This window comes from Pleurodeles waltl, chromosome 6, assembly GCF_031143425.1.
Source record: "Pleurodeles waltl isolate 20211129_DDA chromosome 6, aPleWal1.hap1.20221129, whole genome shotgun sequence".
Lineage (NCBI taxonomy): Eukaryota > Metazoa > Chordata > Amphibia > Caudata > Salamandridae > Pleurodeles > Pleurodeles waltl.
In genome coordinates this window covers 1192666525-1192676185 of record NC_090445.1, presented here as the reverse complement: position 1 = coordinate 1192676185, position 9661 = coordinate 1192666525, and positions in this window count along the sequence as shown.

The following is a 9661-nucleotide window of genomic DNA, read 5'->3' as shown; positions in this document are numbered from 1 at the left end:
GAGTCGGACTGGAGCTCTCTGCCCTTTACCAATCCAGCCACGGGCCCATCCATCTGGCCCATCAAGACTCACTCTCATTTCATCAGTCCATAAAACCTTAGAAAAATCAGTCTTGAGATATTTCTTGGCCCAGTCTTGACGTTTCTGCTTGTGTGTCTTGTTCAGTGGTGGTCGTCTTTCAGCCTTTCTTACCTTGGCCATGTCTCTGAGTATTGCACACCTTGTGCTTTTGGGCACTCCAGTGATGTTGCAGCTCTGAAATATGGCCAAACTGGTGGCAAGTGGCATCGTGGCAGCTGCACGCTTGACTTTTCTCAGTTCATGGGCAGTTATTTTGCCCCTTGGTTTTTCCACACGCTTCTTGCGACCCTGTTGACTATTTTGAATGAAACGCTTGATTGTTCGATGATCACGCTTCAGAAGCTTTGCAATTTTAAGAGTGCTGCATCCCTCTGCAAGATATCTCACTATTTTTGACTTTTCTGAGCCTGTCAAGTCCTTCTTTTGACCCATTTTGCCAAAGGAAAGGAAGTTGCCTAATAATTATGCACACCTGATATAGGGTGTTGATGTCATTAGACCACACCCCTTCTCATTACAGAGATGCACATCACCTAATATGCTTAATTGGTAGTAGGCTTTCGAGCCTATACAGCTTGGAGTAAGACAACATGCATAAAGAGGATGATGTGGTCAAAATACTCATTTGCCTAATAATTCTGCACTCCCTGTATACTTTCTTTTCTTATCAGACATGTGCATACTCAACATCTGAGAGGCGATTTCTTTGACTTCAGACTTGCGACGTACTTTGCGGTTTCACTAATTTGTCCAAAGTGACTTTGGTCACAATACATTGGTTCATAGCTTTGATCATCATAGACGAAACATGTATCTGCTGCCTGCTTTTTTGTGGAGTAAAAACTTCAACTCTAACAAAGACTAAACTATTGTGCTGATTAACTTGACAGACTAGTTTGTCCTATCTTTGTTTTGAGACTTGCTTGTTCTGCTCTGGGTATTTTTTATGTTCATTTCACATATATGCAGTGCACTTTGCTACATGATGCCCCATCAATAGCATAGAAATGCACAGTGTTGTTCAAAACTCTAGGCCTACCTGTCATGTCCCTCATTGCTACTGTAGTTGTCCATGCCAAATGACATGCTATGACCCCCGAGCGTGTGTGTCAGCCAATAAATTATGGTGACACACTCCTGTATGTGGCACAACATGAAATGTACCCCCTTTGTAAATGTCTTATTCCACCCACAAGTTACCATGCACATATATGTGAGGGAATACAGACATCAGCCCATCAACACAGGTAGACCATGCATGAAACAGCAGCTTACAAATGTTTTGCTATTGAGAAAGTGACACATGCTGACTTACGCACAAGGAATGTTGGCAACAGTGATGACACATAAATCATGTCAATGGACATTCCCCACTTACCAAGGGAAAGTATTGATCAGCAGCTGCACCCAAAGTACAGTGTTTGCTCTGTCACATGTATGATGGCCATCTTCACATTACACCAGCACCCGTCATACGCTGAAGACAAGTAGCCTCTGGGTGGCAGATGCCAAAATGCTCATTTACCCAGACACATGGTTGAGGACAGTGAGGACCGTGATCCGTCACTTCCTTACCTTTGGCCTGTAACTTTGAGGAGCAGTGGTCTGTTGCAAAGAGCCATGTGTTGTCCTTGGAGAGCAAGTTGTGTGTGCAGTGTACATAGTTGTGCCCTAGGTCCCTGGTCCAATAGGCAAGGCACAGCAGTATACAACACATGACAGGTCTGCACTAACAATCACTCATCTACTGTGTTACACATGCCTCATCCCTAATCGTCAGTGGGAGCTGTCAGAACCTAACACATTCACTTGGCAATGTGACAGGCAGGAATATGCCCTCTGCTCACTCCCTTGTGGCTGCTGTGCTGTCCTCAAACCCCCTTTGAGGTCTTGGTAGGCTACTGCCAGAATGCAGGCCTTTTTAGAGGGTCATGGTCTGATGGGCACCCCGCCCACATTGGAAGGACCTCCCCAGCTGGAATTCTGTGGCCTTCCTGGCCCAGCGTCTTAGGTCCTCCCACCTTTTCCTACAATGGGCGCTCCGCCGGCTATGGACCCCCGAGCTGTGCACCTTCTTGGAGATGGCCTTCTATAGTTCCTTTTTTTGATGGGCATTGACATGAATGGATGCAAACAACAAATCAAAAGATTATAATCACAAGTTTCACCTCAAATGGTTGAGTCACATACATATCAGTATCACCAAGCTTGGACGTTTCTATGTGTTAATACTCCCCAAGTGTGATACACACAAGTCAATAAGTAGAGGGACATGAATACAAACATATGTATTTGTATCTACAGACTAACCCACTACCCTGCTCATGGCCTACAAGCACTAAGCAAGCTTACTGACATCAGGTAGTCTATGCTCTAGCAACCTGTTCTGTGATATGAGCCACAATGAAACACTACACACCTATGTGGCTTCTGAAGGGTAAATTCTTAGGAATGAATGGACCAACACATTCACACTTTGTGAGAATGACTCACTGCTTGCAGTCCCTACAGGCAACTGCCAGTGTACAAACCTCAACATTACACACGCGTAACAATCAAGGGACTGGCATGGTAGGTACAGAAAGTGTCTTCCTAGTGCATGTGTGGACATGTGGCCTACCAAATGCAGACAAAAGCATGTACTGTACGGTTTCTGCTATGTGCCCAAGCTAAGTAGCCCCATATCGTGGGCTACCAGGAATCAACACACCTTCTGCATTGTAGGACCTGTGTGAAGGTGACAACAGAGCTGTGGGAGCAAGGGACGTGTCATGAGTCCAAGAAACACATTGACAATGATGCCAAATGCAATTATGGACTAGATTGATGAGTTACCTCTGTACCCATTCCTAATATAGACAAAGGAATGAGGCATTCAGGGCAGGTTTTGCCCGCAGAGCCTTAAATCGGGCACATGAAAGGATCTTTTGGGATACAGGGAGTGGGCACAGTGCTACAGCTGCATAGCCACAGTGACTCTCCCACAAACTAAACTAGAGGCCAGATGTATCAATCAAAGGATCAAAGGATTTTGCATTTGCAAATGGTGCGAATCGCAAAATTCCACCATTTGTGAATCCAAAATCACCTTTTATGATTTATGAAAGGAATTCGCAGTGCAATTTTAAGGAATCGCAAAAATAGCGATTCCTCAAAATTGCGACTCCGATTAGGGAATCGCAATTTGCGATTCCCTAAATAGGTAATCGAAAATAGGGAATACCTATTTGCGATTACCTATTCACATGTAAAAGGAATTGGCGGTGGGTTTAGAAAGAGAATGCACGTACCCCTATCCCCTATAACGATAAATTAACTTGTAAAGAAACAAGAAACAAGTGTTTATGACTCCATGTGTGCGCTAATCACAGCACCTGCCACCAAGGTGCTATCCTAAGGGAGCAATAGATAATCAATATTTTGATAGTGCACCACTTAAAGTAAATCAACAAAGTCCAGTTACTCCATGTCGTCTCATTATCATCTTCATTTTATTTTGCTTTTTCTTGCACATAAAAACATCAGCCCACACGTTTCATCCTTATCAAAGAATTTCTTCAGGGCTTGAGTGTAACATTATGTTCTCACATTCTCACACTCATTATTCAGGTCGTCGGTGCTCACAGAACGTGATCTGAAAGTAGCACACTACCTCTATATCACGAGGCAAAACGACTCTTGTTGCTGCATAACTGCCCATCCTAGGGAGGAAAGTCTAAACCGAGCATATCCCGGTGCCCGTTACAAAGGGAACCGAAAGCGCCATTACCCAGGAATCCCTGGTAAATGCGTGTTGCTATGACAACAGATCAGTGTGGGATGTCCTCAGTTTAGACTAGCCACAGGGTCTTTCCAAAATACAGTGGCTCTATCTGCTGGTATGCCCCAACCTTTGTTCAGTCTGGTGTTGAAGGATGTCCTCTCATTAATGTTGAAACATCTTGACAGCTATATACGGTTTCCCCAACATGAGGATTTAGCCAATGTGAAGACTGACTTTTATGGTTTTGCATGCATCCCACATGTGGTAAGAGTCATTGATGGCAAACATGTTCATTTGGCCCTACTGCAGGCCAATGAACAAGTATATCACAATAGAAATAACTTCAATTCCATCAACATGCACTACACAACTTTTCACGTCTGCGCCCATTATCCAGGTTCAGCCCATGATTCCGTCATACTGTAGAACAGCACCATACCCAGCTGATGTCACAACTGCACCCAGAAAGGGCCTGGCTGGTTGGTAAGTCACATCTGTCCTGTTTGTGTGTGCAGTGTCTGGTGCTACAATCATGAAGTGAGTGACTCATTGTTGCACATACATCTCATTACTTAACAGGAAACTCTGCATAGCCAAACCGTTCTTGGTTGTTGATGCTACTAAGGAATCCAACTACACCAGGGGGAGTCCGCTTCAATGAGACCCATGGAAGATCATGGCGGGAACTCTAGAAGAGATGGGGAAGTCGGTAGATTAAAGGGTAGCTGGTTCCATGTCTTCGATGCTAGGTAGGAGAAGGAGAGACCTCCGTATCTGCTCAGATGCGGGGGCTGGGGTTTAGAGAAAGGTCGCAGAGTGTGTCTGGTGGGCTAATGGAAGTTCAGCGGTGGTTAAAGTAGGCATGTCCCCAGTTGTGTAGGGCCTTGTATGCATGGGTCAGGAGCTTTAACTGGCATCTTTTCTGTACAGGGAGCCAGTGGAGTTCCCTGAAGTAGGGGGTTATGTAGGTTTGTCCAGGGAGATCCAGGATGAGTCTGGCTGAAGCGTTCTGTGTGGTCTGTAGTCGCTGGAGGAGATGAGCTGCGATCCCTCATAGAGAGTGTTGCCATTGCCCAGACGGCTGGAGATGAGGGCCTGGGCGATGGTGTGTCTTCAGCTTTGGGGTAGCCATTTAAATATCTTATGACGCATGCGGAGGATGAAGAAGCAGGAGGAGACGGAATTGACCTGAGTCATCATGGTTAGCTTGTCCAGAATGATGCCTAGGTTCCTAGCATGGTCAGTGGGGGTAGGAGTAGGTCCAAGTTCTGTGGACCACCAGGATGTGTCCCATGGGAAGCTTTCTCTTTTCCATGTTGAGCTTTAGGCAGCTGTCCTTCATCCATTTGGCAATGTCTGTCATGCAGTTGTGGAAGTCGGTCTTGGTGGAGTCTTCAGAGAGGGAGAGGATGCGTTGTGTGTCATCGGCATAGGATATGATGTTGAGTTTGTGGGTTTTTGTAATACTGGCCAGAGGTGTTATATAAGTGTTGAAGAGAGCGAGGCTGAGCAAGGATCCTTGTGGTACTCCACAGATGATTTCCTGAGGTTCAGATGTGAAGGCAATTTTTTGCATTCTTCTGGAAAGGAAAGATGCAATCCATCTGCGGGAAGATCTTTGGATGTCTCTGTTGCGCAGCCTTGTGATGATGGTGTGGTGGAAGACAGTATCAAAGGCTACCGGGAGGTCTAGAAGGATCAGAGCCGCAGTCACTCCTTGGTCAAGTAGACCTCGGATGTCATCTGTAGCTGTGATGAGGGCTCTCTCGGTGGTGTGGTTGCTGCTGAATCCAGAATGGAAGGACTTGAGTAGGAGGGTCCATTCCAGAATGTGAGGAGAGTTGTTGGTTGATGGCTTTTTCTAATACTCTGGCAGAGAGATTGGTCGGTAGTTGTTGGGTTTACTGGGGTCTGACAATGGTTTCTTTAGTAGGACATTGACTTCTGTATGTTTTCAGTCCTCGGGGAAGGTGGCTGTAGGACAGTACCCTCTTTTTGTCATGGTTACCCTCATTTTTTCGACCTGATGTCAGTGTGTTTGACTGTGCTCACTGAGATCCTGCTAACCAGGACCCCAGTAATTATGCTCTCTTTCCTCTAAATGTTGTCACTACATACTGGTAAACAAGTAATTCATCCAAAATTGGTATTCTGGTGCCCCTTACAAGTCCCTAGTATATGGTACCTAGTTACCCAGGGCTTTGGGGTTCCAGAGGATCCCTATAGGCTGCAGCATTTATTTTGCAACCTACAGGGAGCCCATCAAAGGCTTCTACAGGACTGCCATTGCAGCCTCTGTGAAAAGGTGCATGCAGCCTTTTACTGCCATTTACACTGCACCAATTCACTTATAAGTCACCCTTACTACAGGCCTTCCAGCCCTGCAAGCATGGTGCAGAGTACCTGTATTTGAGGGCACCCATGCACTAGCAGAGGTGCCCCCACAACCTCCATAACGATTTTCCCGGACTTCATGAGTGCGGGGACGCCAGTTTACGCGTGTACTGGACATAGGTCACTTCTTATGTCCAGCTTCATAACGGTAACTCCGAACATAGGCATATTTGGTATCAAACATGTTGGAATCATACCCCAAGGCTTTTGCAAGCATTGGTTGTATGATTCCATGCACTCTGGGGACACCTTAGAGGACCCCCATTATTGCCATTACAGCCTTCTGAGGTTTAGGTGACAACTATATCTAAGTATGATATCCATGTAGTGCATACATAGGGATATATATATTTCCGCCAACACTGTCAGCTACTGCAAGGAAAATTGTGAGGGTTGATTTCAACTTGCAATTTGAGCCCCTGAGCATTGATTGTAGGAAAGTACCCTCTTTCTTGGCATGATTAACCCCATTTTTTGCCTGATGTCAGTCTGTTTATTTGTGTTCACTGGGATCTTGCTAACCAGGACCCCATTGATTATGCTCTTTCTCCCAAAAGTCTGAATTTCATCCACAATTGGCATACTGGTGCCCCCTTATAAGTCTCTATGGTACCTAGGTACCGAGGCACTGGGGTTCCAGGGGATCCCTATGGGCTGCAGCATATATTTTGCCACCCGTAGGGAGCCCATACAAAGGCTTCTGCAGGACTGCCATTGCAGCCTGTGTGAATAGGTGCAAGCACCCTTTCACTGGCATTTTCACTGCACCAGGTCACTTATAAGTCACCCCTAGAGTAGGACCTCCAGCCCTGAGGGCAGGGTGCAAAGTACCTTTGTGTGAGGGCACCCCTGCACTAGCAGAGGTGCCCCCACAAACTCCAGGCCCTTTTTCCCGGACTTCGTGAGTGCGGGGACGCCATTTTACGCATGTACTGGCCATATGTTGCTACCTATGTCCAGCTACATAATGGTAAATCCGAACATAGGCATGTTTGGTATCAAACATGTTGGAATCATACCTCAAGGCTTTTGCAAGCATTGGTTGTACGATCCCATGCACTCGGGGTGCTCCTTAGAGGACCCCCTAGTATTGCCATTTCAGCCTCCTGAGATTTTCCAGGCAGCTCCAGCTGCTGCCACCTCACAGACAGGTTTCTTCCCTCCTGTTGCTTGAGCAGCTTAAGCCCAGGAAGGCAGAACAAAGGAGTTCCTTTGGGAGAGGGGTGTTATACCCTCTCCCTTTGGAAAAGGGTGTTACAGGGTTGGGAGGAGTAGCCTCCCCAAGCATCTGGAAATGCTTTGAAGGGTGCCCTCCCTGTAGGAGGCTGGACTGGCTTGTAGTGAGTACCAAGGGGTACTTGCACCTTGCACCAGGCCCAGTTATCCCTTATTAGTGTATAGGGTGTCTAGCAGCTTAGGCTGATAGATAATGGTAGCTTAGCAAAGCAGCTCAGGCTGAACTAGGAGACGTGTGAAGCTACTACAGTACCACTTAGTGTCATATGCACAATATCATAAGAAAACACAATACACAGTTATACTAAAAATAAAGGTACTTTATTTTTATGACAATATGCCAAAGTATCTTAGAGTGTACCCTCAGTGAGAGGATAGGAAATATACACAAGATATATATACACAATAGCAAAAATATGCAGTATAGTCTTAGAAAACAGTGCAAACAATGTATAGTTACAATAGGATGCAATGGGGAAACATAGGGATAGGGGCAACACAAACCATATACTCCAGAAGTGGAATGCGAACCACGAATGGACCCCAAACCTATGTGACCATGTAGAGGGTCGCTGGGACTATTAGAAAATAGTGAGAGTTAGAAAAATAACCCTCCCCAAGACCCTGAAAAGTGAGTGCAAAGTGCACCAAAGTTCCCCTAAGGACAAAATAGTCGTGTTAGAGGGAGAATGCAAGGAAAACACAAATCAGCAATGCAACAACGATGGATTCCTGTCTGAAGGTACCTGTGGAACAAGGGGACCAAGTCCAAAAGTCACAAGCAGCTCGGAGATGGGCAGATGCCCAAGAAATGCCAGCGGTTGGTGCAAAGAAGCTCTTACTAGGCTGAAGAACTGTGAATACTGCAGGAACGACAAGGGCTAGAGACTTCCCCTTTGGAGGATGGATCCCCCACGCCTTGGAGAGTCGTGCAGAAGTGTTTTCCCGCCGGATGGACGCCAACAAGCCTTGCTACACGCAAATCGTGCGTTTGGCGTTTTTGGACGCTGCTGGGGCCCAGGAGGGACCAGGAGGTCGCAAATTGGACCTGCAGAGAGAGGGGACGTCGAGCAAGACAAAGAGCCCTCACTGAAGCAGGTAGCACCCGGAGAAGTGCCAGAAACAGGCACTACGAGGATGCGTGAAACGGTGCTCGCCGAAGTTGCACAAAGGAGTCCCACGTCGCCGGAGACCAACTTAGAAAGTCGTGCAATGCAGGTTAGAGTGCCGTGGACCCAGGCTTGGCTGTGCACACAGGATTTCCGCCGGAAGTGCACAGGGGCCGGAGAAGCTTGCAAAGTCGCGGTTCCCAGCAATGCAGCCCAGCGAGGTGAGGCAAGGACTTACCTCCACCAAACTTGGGCTGAAGAGTCACTGGACTGTGGGGGTCACTTGGACGGTGTCGCTGGATTCGAGGGACCTCGCTCGTCGTGCTGAGAGGAGACCCAAGGGACCGGAGATGCAGCTTTTTGGTGCCTGCGGTTGCAGGGGGAAGATTCCGTCGACCCACGGGAGATTTCTTCGGAGCTTCTGGTGCAGAGAGGAGGCAGACTACCCCCACAGCATGCACAAGCAGGAAAACAGTCGAGAAGGCGGCAGGATCAGCGTTACAGAGTTGCAGCAGTCGTCTTTGCCACTATGTTGCAGGTCTGCAGGCTTCCAGCGCGGTCAGCGGTCGATTCCTTATCAGAAGGTGAAGAGGGAGATGCAGAGGAACTCGGCTGAGCTCATGCATTCGTTATCTGAAGTTTCCCCAGAGACAGAGACCCTAAATAGCCAGAAAAGAGGGTTTGGCTACCTAGGAGAGAGGAAAGGCTACTAACACCTGAAGGAGCCTATCACAAGGAGTCTCTGACGTCACCTGGTGGCACTGGCCACTCAGAGCAGTCCAGTGTGCCAGCAGCACCTCTGTTTCCAAGATGGCAGAGGTCTGGAGCACACTGGAGGAGCTCTGGACACCTCCCAGGGGAGGTGCAGGTCAGGGGAGTGGTCACTCCCCTTTCCTTTGTCCAGTTTCGCGCCAGAGCAGGGGCTAAGGGGTCCCTGAACCGGTGTAGACTGGCTTATGCAGAATTGGGCACATCTGTGCCCAACAAAGCATTTCCAGAGGCTGGGGGAGGCTACTCCTCCCCTGCCTTCACACCATTTTCCAAAGGGAGAGGGTGTCACACCCTCTCTCAGAGGAAG